This window comes from Zeus faber, assembly GCF_960531495.2.
Source record: "Zeus faber genome assembly, chromosome: 13".
NCBI lineage: Eukaryota > Metazoa > Chordata > Actinopteri > Zeiformes > Zeidae > Zeus > Zeus faber.
In genome coordinates, this window is record NC_137198.1 from 17,965,365 (window position 1) to 17,978,210 (window position 12,846).

At 47.5% G+C, this 12,846-nt stretch overlaps 1 long non-coding RNA gene across 1 annotated transcript in view; it reads left to right on the forward strand.

Annotated features, from left to right (window-relative positions):
- The first annotated feature begins 911 nt into the window (after positions 1–911).
- The window catches only part of LOC307239257, a 17,894-nt gene continuing 5,959 nt past the window's right edge, over positions 912–12,846 (forward strand). Inside the window, exons 1-2 of the long non-coding RNA XR_013844466.1 lie at positions 912–1,116; positions 1,207–1,348. This is a non-coding gene — a long non-coding RNA (uncharacterized lncRNA). The remainder of the gene's footprint in view (positions 1,117–1,206; positions 1,349–12,846) is intronic.

The following is a 12,846-nucleotide window of genomic DNA, read 5'->3' on the forward strand; positions in this document are numbered from 1 at the left end:
CTTTTTTCTTTTTTGCAGCTGCGACAACTACTGGGAGAGCAGTTGGTTAACACCTACTCTGCATGAACTGGTTGTTTCTCATACGGAACATTCGAGCCTTACTTTGCTGTCGGACAAACAATATAAAGCACAGCTAGATAAAGAGTGTGGGGGTTGAAGGGACAGTGCTTGGCTTATCCAGCAAAATAAGGTCCTGTAAGAGTGCTTGCATGGTGGAACAAGAGTTCCTAAGATAGATACTGGACTGCTGATTTGCCAGCTTCCTCATGAATAAACATTTTCTGGTTTCAATTTGGTTCCCTGTACGTGAGGTTGTCTACAGCATATCTGGGGGAACGAGATCCTAAAAATATCTTCAGCAACTAACCTCAAACCCTACCCAGACTTACATGGACAACGTGCACACACACATTTATGCATGCATGAAAAAACACATACACACACGCACACGCACACGCACACGCACACACACACGCACACACAATCACTCACTGGCACCCACAAACGCACAGCTCTACATGACGCCCCCACCCAATCCCCCACCAGGCGACGTGCACACCCCACGTATCACTGTGGGCCCGCTGTGCCTGTGCTATGCTGTGGGAGGCTGAAGTGGCGGTTGTGGGCAGAGCGGAATATCTCTGTCCACTCTGGCAAGGCCTCAGAGCGCGCGCTGCCGACTGCTGCCATGGGGCTGCCAGCCGACCGGCCGGCCGACCGACCTCCCTGAGCCCCTGCCAACCCCCTGACGCCACCCTGGGTGGTCCCGCTTCATGCGGCTCCATTGGCAGACCCTGCTCAAATTGCCCTTACCCACCCACCCCCTCCACCGACCTCCCTCCGCCGCTCCATGGCAGCCACAAACAGCCTCGCTGTGTTCCCGATGTAGGGCTGCACTGAGAATCTGCCAACACTACGGGTTGTATTTTTATCGTTAAGGGAGGATGCGGATGTACCGTATCTTTGAGGATTTTGGAAGAAGTGAGAGAAGAGAATGACTGTGAGGAAGGGACGTATATATAACCCTGTGTTTGAATTTGCATTCGTACACTGTCTGTGTGTGTGCTTCTTTGGGGAAAAGAAAAAGTGGTTCTGATTTGTAACGGCTGACAGAAGGTAAGCCAAGACGGGATTTGTTTTGCAATTGTAAGTAAGTGCAGCACTTCTGCCCCTCTCACACATCTCTCTTTCTCTATCTCATTTCAGACGTACGACTTCTGCCGCTTAACTTTCCTCTTATGTACGTCGCGTCTACAAATCCTGCAAATCCTGTCCGATCAGAGCCTCGCTCCTATCTTGGTTTCTTTAGCTTTGGAGTCGAGAGTCGTGTTCCACTGGAGATCTGCAGGTAATTGTGCCCGGATCATGTGTTCCTCACGACCACCCCTCTTCTGCCATGGTAAAGAAAACTCTCTCTCCCTCTCATTCTCTGGCTCTGTCTGTCTCTCGGCCTCAGCCAGAATCCGATGGCTCCTGTGCCTGATTGGGGATGATTAAAATCATTAGAGGTCGTTAGCGAGGCACAAGTCACTTAACTGCTGAGCTCGGTGGGGCCGGGGGTGCAGGGGCCGGGTGGACTGGCTAAGGGTGGGGTCAAAGCAGCAGTCTTTCCTCCAGATGTGGCTGCCCAAAATGACGACCAAAAGCCAACTGCTCAGCCCAAAATACACGCACAGGCACAAACTTCATGGCGGTGCATGAAAATTCAAACAAACACACAAACACACACCCATTCTAAAGCACGCACACGCACACACGCGCACACCACACGCAATCGCCAAACCACCAAAAACTGCCATTGATACCATCAGCAAAGGTCCCCAAAGTAAAGCACCAATGCGTGTAATAGCTGCACATGTAATCAGGGGGCCTTTGGGGACCCTAATGGACTGGTACACTAACACACTGTCAACTTTGGGACAAGCTGGGCCGGCTCTCTCACAAAGAACTGCCAGCGTCGTGAAATGACACACTTATTATGCCGCTTTCTGGAAAGTCCTAATTGCAGCAGTTTAGGAATCAACAGAGTGCTCATAATACTCAAATGACTCATTCCAGCGCACAACGTGGAGCCATTTGATTAGAAAAAGACCATAGTGCAGACATTATATTTGGAACAGCTGACTTCATGAAACAACTTCATCAAAATGTCCAGTATAGGCAGCTCTTCCTTATTCTGCTTGCAGATGTTTAACACGTGTTTGTATGAGCACTTGTTTGTTTGAATGCCCATATATTAACTTGAACGTACTAGAAGACGCACTGTGCTGCTAAATCATGTACCTGTCACATGCTGGAGTGTCTGGACAGCTGCTGTAGCCAGCGTGAGATGTGAGTGGATCTCTGGGCTGAAGGACATGAATAATAAATGCTGTTTATGAGTGTACGCTTTCCACCTGACCCCTGGGTCTACAGCGAAAACTGTAGAGGCCCTCTTAAGGGGCCGAAGAGAAAGAGATAGGGATAAAGATAGCGAGAGATGGGGCAAAGGGAGAAGGACGGATGAGGCCCGCTTGGGGAGGTGATGGATCATTCAGGGCCAAGGGACCCCCCATCAGCCATCAGTGACATGTTCAATCAGGGCTCCGAGTGTGACACACATAAAATACACACACGCAGACACACACACATGCTGTGCTTCTGGGGATAGGACATGCTGAACATTAAGTGCTGTTTTCATACGGATGCCGCTGTAGTGAGACAATGCCTGCGTTTGCCGACTGACTTCATAAAATCTGCCTTATGCGGAATTCTGTCATGCACGCTCCAGGCTCTTCAGCCGGTGACATGAGGAAAGTCAAGTACAAAAGCGCATACATCACGAGTTTTCAACAGGACTCTGGTGCACGGTGTGCACCCAGACCCTTCCTCTTATGTTCAGCCCGTGCGTTGCAAAAGCGGGGAGCACGCCGTGTGGGCAAACAGCGAGAGACAGAGAGGCTCTCAGATTAGAAGGAGAAGGAGACATTTGAGAGGGCTGCGGCCATCTCACACCCCCCCCCCCCCCCCCGCCCCAATCCCCCCTCCCGCAAACGTGGCGGCAGGAGGGCCTGGGCGAGAGCTAACTGTGGTTCCACTAATGACGGTCAGGCCTCGGCTGCGGGGGCCAGACAGCAAGTGGGGTTATAACCTGCCTCCCTACCGCCCGCAATTAGCCCCGGCAGCCCAGCGCTGGTTAAGAGGCTACAGGCCTGAAGGCTCACACAGCCACATGGGCGGCTCTTGCTACCAGCGCTACATTTCCTAATGATAGCACAAAATATGTGTTGGCGAGTGCGTGTCGGCATGCGTGTGTGTTTCTGTGTGTGTGCGTGTGTGGCTGTCGTATGTGAGTGCATGTATGCTGTGTATGTCCCTAATTTACTGTATGTGACCATTAGGAACTTGTGTGTGTGTGTGTGTGTGTGTGTTGTATGCCTGTGTGTGTGGTACCTGCCTGTGCATACTTCCATGTATGCATGTGTGTGTGTGTGTGTGTGTGTGTGTGTGTGTGTGTGCGTGTGTGTGTGTGTGTATGGCATACACCTGTGTCAGAGGTGGCTGTGTTTTGTGTGTGTGTGTGTGTGTGTGTGTGTGTGTGTGTATGCGTGCATTTGGCTGTGACTGTATGCACATGCCTATGTGAGTGTATATGATATATGCCTGTGTGTTTGTGTGTGTGTGTGTGTGTGTGTGTGTGTGTATGTACCTGTACTCCCCTCTGTTTTACGAGCGCGGTTACGGCCTTTGAGTCCTGACAGTGTTCTCATGTGCCAGAGGAGTTTTGCTTTAGTGATCAAGAGTCGCAGAGGAAACACGAGGGGTCGTCACGGGCCTGAAGGCCGCGGTTATTAACTTCAGAGGCGCCTCTCACATCCCTTTCAACTCACAGGCCTGTCACAAGCTCTTACCTGCGCCCTTAACTGAATGTGACTACTGCTGATGTTTGATGCTCAGCCGTCGGTGGCCAGATCACCACTAGGTGGCGTGGTTATTATGGAGACGCAGTCCACAGCCCCACTTACCCCCACACACTCCCACAGCAGCAAGGCAGCACCAGGGCTAATGTTTGGACCTCTGAACAATCACAGTCCTACTGTGTTTTAAAATGCACTTAAATGTCTTTATTTATATTCTTTTATTCTGCTTTGCTTTTAAATAATGCCTTTTAGGCCATGTAGAAAATGTGTGTACGATGATGATCTATACAAATTAAGTTGCCGTGCCCTAACACAAAATCTATAGACTCAATCCATAGACAGAAAAATGTTTTGCTCACTTGGTGAACAAGTTGTTTTGAGATGAGTGGAGCACAGATAAGAGCCAGCGTACACAAGATAGTCTTGCGGAAACAAAAAAACCTCAGCAATCACAAACAAAATGTCAAGAACCAAGAATTTCATGTCAAGCGTTACAGAGGAGTAATAATACAATGCAAATAACACAGATAAGCGTTTTTTTTTGTTTGGCCTATTGTGCAAACAGGGTGAGCTCATTACCGAAGAATGTTATGTCTTCAGCCGTTGCTCAACATGTGACTGTAACCTGGTTTTATAGTAAAGCGCCTTTGTAGACATCTCTGATTAATGCTGAGTAAACTTTGCCTGGGTGTTATTTTGGTTTTACAGTACACGTAGAGGAAAGACGATACAAGTCATAATGTAAGTTGTGTGTGTGTGTGTGAGTGTGTTGGTGCAAGCGTATAATGGTACATATAGTCTGAGTATATCCGTATGTGATCACAGTTTTAGCCTGCTGAATAATTCAGTGCCCCTCCGCCCCCAATCTAACAGCTAACACTAACACTAACGGCGGGGAGCTATTAAAGTTCCATGAGGAGATCATTACGGGCCCCGACCGGGCCCTCTCTCCTCCCCAACTAGCACCCGCCAGCCCCCCTTCCACCTCCCTGGGGCAAATCCTTTTCCAAACAGTTGGACCTAACCCCTCACCATGAGCTCACTCCCCTTGCCAAAGCTGCTGCTAGTGGAGTTTGGGGTCAAAGGCTAGGCAAGCAAAGGCGTGACCCATGGCACTAATGTACTTGTAACACTTTAAAACACTTTGGAGAGAGTTAAACAGAATGAGCTTTCAATGAGGACCACACAGAGGCACGGGCTGGCTACTACCGCTGCTTTTTTTTCCCTTTTTTTTTGTGTTCTCTCCTTCTCCCGATCGCGCCCTGCTTCTCGTGCGGCTCTCCGGGCCAAGACCAGGGGTGAGATTGTATACACAGTGCTTACTTGTCTCCAATCTCTGTCCTATTTTTGTTTAATTTCATTGCAAATTTCTTCATTCCCTTGAACGGTTAACTCATCAAGACAGAAATTCAATTCCATGTCCTGGACTAAAAAAGTACTAAAAAGTACCACGGCACCGAAAGATTAGGCAGCATATTGCCTAATCTACAATGCACGGAGGAATGCAATATTTGCTCGCAAAAATATGCATGCATGTCCACCACTTACTGACTAAGAGCTAAATCTCTAAGCCCTTCGAGCTCAGTGTTTACAGTGTGCTCAGCAGTGAGGACCTCTATGTGGAGGACGATAAGCATCATATATTGCACATTACCTACTCCCTCCTGTGCACCTCCGCCCCCCAGGGGATCTCAGAGTGTTACAATGTCACGCGAAACCACTGGAGTGGGCCAAGGGCACCCAATACACTGCCAGTCAGCAATTAGCTCACATTGGGGGTCGTCCCCACCCGCTCCGCCTCCCCCTGCGTGCCAAATTGAGTTAGCGGGGGGCTATCACTGGCGGGCTTGTCTTTACTCGATTCATACTGTACGTCCCGGCTAACTCTGAAACACATCGGCAACAGATTCGATTTACCTCAGCTCTAATCGGGTTGGCCTGAAGAGTGGACTTTCTCACAGAACAGGAGGTGATAGTGCACGGGAACTCTGTGGCCCCTCAACGTGTACAAAAATGCATAAAGCATTGTGAGGTTGGGAATGCCTTTACTGTTTATTCACTGTACCATTAGAGACATTGTGCACAGAGGGTTATGCATTCGTTCCGGTTCTTTTGCAATTTCAAAGGAAACTTAGGACGACTTCGAATATTAAAAAGGTCACTCCGGTTCTCCACGTCTAAAGTGACAATGGCGTCTTTTGCCGGAATAAAAGGCTCATTCCCCTCAGGTTCAGGTGGGAGTCATTTCTAACCGAGGCTGAGGGTGGGTCAGGGGTCAGCCGGCCACCTGAAGGGCAGCTGCCATCAAACGGGCGATTCATGTCCCTCCCACCCCCAAGAAGCAGAGGTGTGCAGGGTGCAGGGTGTGGAGTGTGTGGTCAGCTGGTGGGTCAGCGGTGGGGAGAGAGTGGTCTGTCTCCAGCCACCGACAGGGCTCTCAAGCAGCAGGGGCAGCCAGCAGCGCTGATAGACAGTGGGCATTATCAGTTGTTAAGTGCCCCTTTAGCCTCTGGTCAGGAACACTTAACATGTCCTGTGGTCACTGAACGCTGCTGGACTGCCGGTAGCAAGGTAAAATATTCATTGTTGTGGAGTGGTGGTTTTCCTCTGCAACAACCCTAAAAGCCAGGCTTGGTTTTGTGTTTTTAACCAAGGCCCTAAAACCAGGCCGCGCAGGCATGCCTTTTTACCGGACGATTGTGATGGAGCCAATAGCAAAGCGCCGTTCGTGTCGATACTGATTCTTTGAATATGTGATCCAGTTAATTTGTCATGAATACATGTGATCTACGCAGTTTCGATCAATGAAGAATACATTACGTAGAGATAGTAAAAGTCAGTACGTTTTCTCAAACATTTTCTCGAAAAAACGCTTCCACACAATATCCAATTCATTCAACCGAACGTTTGCACACTTCGCTGACTTCTGACAGTTGGACTCTGTGAGCGGACTAGTGAAACAGATGAAGTTTTTGAGGGGGGATTTCTTCACGTATCAAAACTCCTGGGAAGGCCAACATGCCTTATTTAGGTCAACTACCGTCGGTTTTCCCTTGTTCAGTACCAGCAGAATGAGTCACCTGCCGCAGGTCTAACATTTTGGAAATGTTGCAGTCACTAACCTAAGAGGCATCTTGAATAGAAACTGCTTTTTTGACAAAACGGGATTTCCCAGGAGACCCCGGCGTTGTCGAACACCGCTGCCTAACCTCATTGACATTTGCAATGATTCAAAGCTGATCGAACCCAACCGAGTCAAATTACAGTATCATTGCTGTACACATTTTCGATCTCTACGAAATGTTGCACATGAAGAAGGGCCTCTACTTTGTTTTAATGGGGTCGACCAAGGTCCTTGCACCTGTGGTGAGAATGACATTTAGCAGCTCATAAACCTCTCCCCCTTTCTCCCCTTCACTACTTCCCTGTTATATGCCTCTCTCTCTCTCTCTCTCTCTCTCTCTATCTTTGACACTTGAACGCATGGGCGTATGCACACACACAGACACAGACAGACACACAGACACCCACACACACACACACACACACACACACACACACACACACAAACACACACACACACACACACACACACACCAATCCGCCCTCACACACCACTACTGAAACAGCTAGGGTTAGCAGTGCTTGTTATAGAGTGCTTGTTTCTACGTGACCTCTTTTAGGTTTCATGGTGGCCCCAATGTGGCCGCCTTCTAGGCCTCCAGCGCAAGGAGTCTGAGCACCACAGAACCGAGGCAAGGTTAGGGTGGTTTATATCCCCAGACGCCTCAGCGTGGCTCCCTCTCCGGCTGACAGGCGGGCTGAGGCCTTACGGTTGCCCAGTAGGAAGGCTGGTGGTGGTGGTAATGGGGGCATCCTGCCCCCACAGGTTTCCTTGGTCAGCCTGGTCACAGGAGTCTTGAGGCGAAGCCAGAAGCCAGAAAGTGGCAGGTGTGGCTAGGGGAGGACTCACTGCTTCGGAAGGAAACAGCCACATTCATCTACTGCTAGAAGATCGTACAGTCCCTTTAGCATCATGAATACTGGAAATAAATCAAACAAATGTAGTTTGCTCCTTTCCACCACTGGGTAGACTGTGCAGCATTGATGTGATGTGTTCTAAGGAGGTAGTGAAGGTCATACAGTATGTTAGATATGTTTCACGCTTGACTCACAGCCTTTGCAGGACAGATATAGGATACAGACATGGATAGAAATTGAAAACCCTTTTTTTTTTTTTTTTCAAAGGAAAATGGTCCTGTCAGTATCTGTAGAGAGAATAGAATTTGAATCAGTTGCATGTTTCGGGAGGTGAAACTCCATCTGTGTTTGAAGATACTCTCCCTCGCAGAAACTCGGCACGGGCCAGACGACCGCGAAGAAAGCAAGGGGCCAGCAACCACCGCCGCTATTAGTCTGCAGTTACTTTGAGCTTGTTTGACTAATACTTGATAACAATCAATGGCCATTAGCCGGCCTTCAAGTCGGAAACCAAAAGCAGACCATGGAAACCTCAGTTAGAGATTGACTAACGGGAGGTCAGAACGTATACCAAACTCCCGTACGGAGGTGGACGGGACCGTGCAGACGGAGGGTGTTTAAAACCAACCCGCCGCCGTCGTCGGATCACAGCCTCTCGTCTGGCGTGGGGGTGCTTGTAAAATTTCCGTTGTTCTCATTCCAGGCCGCTATTGGTAGATACTGTACTTCGACGTAACGACAGAGTGAGTGAGCTGTGGTTTCACTGAGGCCAGGTGAGGCCGACGCCACTGTTTCCACAGCAGCAGGCAAACGTAGCGAGAGCAACCCCGTGGTTAACCAGTCTCACGTCAAGGCCCTTGTTGTACTTGGATACGGAACATTTGAGGCGGACGTCACATCGTACGTGACTCCTATGGCGGTATGCAAGCGACACAGGGGCATCTGGGTAATTAAACCACTATTATACAGAAAAAATTCAGCTGGTTACCACCTCATATTGCTATGTGGTACACATTTACAGTAACACACCTGTCCACAGTACACACATGTCACACACGTGTGTCACACACATGTCCACAGTAGCTTCTCTGACGTCTATCCTAATTCTCGTTTTGATTTATGCACCCAGTGGTGAACCCAAGGACCCATCGGTCCGTCGACACATGGACCCAGTCGTCCATGTTACTTGTTACTCGTGCGCTTTATTGACCACTTAACTCGTCCGATCTGAAAGAAGAACCAAATTATTCTTCAACCAACCCCTCGGCAGATCTTCACACCTGTCGTCATTGGACTACGTTCCCATGCCGGCTGACCGGCAGCCGAGCACACAGATGAGTCACGTTCTTCTCATGAAACTACGGCGATAGCCATCAAAAAAACCCAACTACTTCCTCAGCGAGGAGGCCCGCTTCCACCTTCTCAGCGCGGAAACCATCCGTTGCCACGGCTCCCAGGCCGGCGTTTGCGTGCGAGCAACCTAGACAGCCGTCTGGGGTTCCACGCACACACAACAGGAAGACGCTGGTCGCACTTCTCAACCGTTTCTCACTTCTGTTTTTTTTTTGTTTTGTTTTTTTTTTCTTTGGGGGAGGGCTGGGGAGACAGACACAATACAATATACAGTGACTGTGAACAAGCCTCCACGGTCTGTTGTGTGCATTTTGCATGTCAGTTGATGATTGACATGCAGCAGCACTTTTTACAAAACTGAAAGTAACTTAATATTTAACGATCAAGTATAATTGCAAACTTCTACCATTGGCACACGGCAAAAGTAGAAGTGTGGTGATCAGAAATGTGGTGTCCCACAGCTTCTTTGCCACTACGCGTTGAAAAACGTATCAAGTGTGCATTTTTATTGCCATTTTGTGCCGTTTTGAGCAAATGCACAGCAAAAGTTCCTGTTGCATATATGACATAATGCAAAATTTGTGTAAAAGACCATATCAACCCAGTATATCTAAAAAATATTATGGTATTTTGCTACATCGTATGTCTGTGTAACTATATGTGTGCGTGTATGTGAGCATCTGCACACATGGCCATTTCTGCAGGAGTTTCCAAAGCTCACAGAAGAGGGCTTTGGGAGCAGGTCTGCTTTCCTCATTAACATAATGGAAACATCCAGAAAATGAGGGGGACCTTGTGACGACCACAAGTGTTGGACGAGGTGATTCATAACTCCCTCTGATCTCACGGCCGTGTGCCGTCGGCTCCGACATCGCTTATGTAAACCATGAGTCACCCTGCTATACTTGCCCTCACCGCAGCCCGAGTAAACCAGGCAATTAAACATTGAATCGGACCCTATCATTCAATATCTTCAGCCATTAATTTTCGGAGGCAATTGGCCCTAGAGGGAGTAAAATATTCTAAAGCCTGCGCATAGCAAGTGGAGGATCTAGCTTGAATCTATAAAAAAAACAGGGCCAACAATGACTCAAAGTGTGTCTGATTTCTGAGAAGAAGAAGACAAATCAGCGGGAGACACATTGCGACTGAGGTCCCCGGTGATGGCCTTGTGTAAGAGTGACCCTGGCTCCTCCGCCCGCTGTGGGAACGAGTGATGTGTCTCTGTTGCATGGCTCCCAGTCCCTCTTAACAGAACACAGAGTGTTGTCAAGCCACAGAGAGGCAAACTACACAGCGCTCAGAGCAGGAACTGGTCTGCGGCCTGAGCTGTGCCAAGGCGAGGCGTTCTCATGCCAGCTCGTCTCTAATTTCCCTAAAGTACTAAAGCAGACAGCGGAGAATACAGAGGCTGGCAACCAACACATAGAGGACCTAAAAAAAATCTGCACAGTAAATAAGGCTCCGGAAATGTTATCAACCAATATACAGATAACAACATTTTTGATGATCACATAAGCAACAGTCTATTCATTGATATTCAATGTTGTGAAGAAAACAGCCTTTTAGAATCTAGCGGCTACTCTGCCCTTTGCATTTTCAATTACTGTTGGAAATGTATGTTTTATAAGGGGAATCAATGAAACGGCTACTGCGGAAAACAAATTATTATATTTTTTATTGATAATGCATATGAGTTAAAGGATGAACTTGAAAGCAGCATCAGTGTTCAGGACGTATTTCCATATGGCTCGTGATGCAACGTGGTGAGTTAATGTCATCCCAGTATGAATCACATTCATAATCATTAATGGACCACGCAACTCGCCCACATAGGGTATGATTTTAAATACCCCGATGTTGCCCGACACATCGGAAAATGTGTACAATAACAACAATGATGTTATTGGCGTCACACACACAGTGAGCATGACGCACACTATCAGCTTTCAGTCTGCAGTAAATGAAGAAGAGAAAGAAGAGGAAGAGAAAGAAAGGAAGTTACATTCAAATAAGAGGAAAAATGAATGATTACTTTTACAAGAATAAGATGGAATAATCTATGAATAAATACACAGTAGGACTTTTACCATTGAATTAATGCTCTAAATGTGCTGGGGCCGGCAGTTTGAAAGTTTCCTTCTTAGTAAAAATGGGTCAATCAATTCCTCTCATTTTCTTTGGAAGTGCACGCATCAGAATCAGGCGTTTTACAATTGCTAAATCTCTGTACACGTGTGTGTGTGTGCATGTGTGTGTGTGTGTGTGTGTGTGTGTGTGTGTGTGTGTGTGTGCGCACGCGCGCGCAGACTGAATTGAAGAGCAGGTAGTGGTTTGTGTGTGGGTTCAGTCAAATCCTTTAGCTGTGTCGAGATTAATCAGCTTAGGAGAAGCGAGCCAGGAGTTTCTCGGTAGAGTGTTCTGGCTAACCAACACTGAGAGAATGCGGCAGCCGTGCGTCCTTTTCGTAAGAAGACAACAAAGGTCCACATTTTTTTGTAGTATTGTTTGTGGTGCGCCTTGAAATAAAATAACCTCCTGTAGTCGTTGTGGTCGACGTGACAGTCATACCTACAGCAAGTTAGAAGTACCCTAGAAGTATAAACTAATAATTAGATCAATTAATAAGATCAATTAATCAAAAATGTATTTATATATTTGTCTATCATCTTATTTATTTATTTATTTATTTATTTATTTGTTTGTTTGTTTGTTTGTTTGTTTGTTTATCATCTATTTATTTATTTATTCATTTATTTCTTTTTATAAATAAAAAAGCTGTTGGTTTAAGTTGACTGCATCTTGGTTAACCAAACTCCTCAATACCATGCCGTGGTCACAAGCCTTAAGACGTGGGCCGGTCCCAGTCTGGCCCGATCTGCCTCCATGGGCTGAGATTCCTCAACCGCAGTAACGGCTTTTTTTTTTTTTTTCTCTCTCTCTTTCTGACCAGGTATTTAGATAAAGCTTTTGTGTTGGTCGCGAAATTAAACTGAGATAAGGTGGTGTGATGTGTAATCCGCGAAGATGTGTCTTGAAAAAATGCCGTTGTGGTCAGTGTCAGCCGGGTGGCGGAAATAAAAAGACTGTGTAAAGACCCCCAAACTTATCGTGTTTCATCATGTCATGCATTCAATGTCCAGTGCAGCCAAGGACTGAATGTTACATATCTGCGGATGTGAGCCTGTTGGCTGCCGTGATTGCTTTGGCTCTGGTTACAGCTATTCCTTGAGCTCCTTTAAGGCTACTAAGGCTGAGTACTTTAGGGCTACTTTGTTGAACTTATTTAACATAATAGTTCTACTTCTGCTGTGCAGTGCATGCGATCAACAATGGCAAAATGTCAAAGAGGATGGCGTCGGGCATAGATGTGATTGGATGATTCACAGCACATCCAGAGTCATTCTTGTCGCATCGCACCGATCGCACTAGCGTTTGTCATATCGACATCAGGCTCTGAATTAAAGTCATTTCAGCACTGGCTTTGCAGTTAGTGGCATGTAGCGCAGTCCTCGCAAAGTCTTTGAGCTGGGTTCTGTCTTGGCGAACTTTGACACCCAAATTCGTGGCTTCAATTGTGTTGACCTTTGACGGGGCGGTCCGCTGGCAAGTC